The sequence below is a fragment of the Oratosquilla oratoria genome, chromosome 42, assembly GCF_046742065.1.
Source record: "Oratosquilla oratoria isolate Oo_2021 chromosome 42, ASM4674206v1, whole genome shotgun sequence".
NCBI classification, from domain to species: domain Eukaryota; kingdom Metazoa; phylum Arthropoda; class Malacostraca; order Stomatopoda; family Squillidae; genus Oratosquilla; species Oratosquilla oratoria.
The window spans coordinates 1,169,204-1,170,096 of record NC_134818.1 but is presented as its reverse complement, the minus strand read 5'-3'; positions in this window follow the sequence as shown (position 1 = coordinate 1,170,096).

Here is an 893-nt window from a genome sequence, read left to right as displayed (position 1 = left end):
GAATGAATAATGAACAAATGAATGAATGAAAAAATTAAACGAGTAGATAGATCAACATATAAATGAATGAATAATGAACAAATGAATGAATGAAAAAAATAAACGAGGAGATAGATAAAACACATAAATGAATAAACTAATAAATACATAAATGAATAAATAAACTAGTATACAAGTAAATAATAAAAGGAATAAAGAAATGAACAGATAAATAGACACACAGACAAATGGATGAAAAATTAACAAACAAGTAAATACATGAATAAATGAATAGATTAATCAATTAATAAATAAACTAACAAATAAATAAAAATATGACTAAAGAAATAAATACGAATAAGTACATAAAATGATGAACAGATAATAAAATAAATAGATGAACATATCAACAGATTAATAGATATACGTACAAGTCAATACATAAATGAATAAATGAATAAAGAGATTAAAAAACAAAAACAAAAAAAGTCCACAAACCACCAATGGATATGAAATATTCACCCTCTGTCCTGCCCAGATTCCAGTGTTGGAGCATTCGTCACCGCCCTCCATAACCAACTCCAACACCCTCACCAACTCCTCCACCATCACCACTTTTACAATCATCCCCTCACATCGTGGGCACTGTGTAAAGGACACATTCATATTCATGTTAGACACTCCGACACTATTGGGCATTCTGGCTCTGAACCTGCATTAATCATAATCGATTCTAAACAGGTGGCCTGTCGATTTTTGCCTGCATGGAGGAGCACGGAAGAGATTAAACAGACACGCAGACAGGTACAGACGTGTTAGACACAGACTTGTAGACAGACGTGTAGACGGACACGGATAGGTATAAACGGACAGGGAGACAGACATGTTCTACGTGGCCGTCAGGGATATGACCT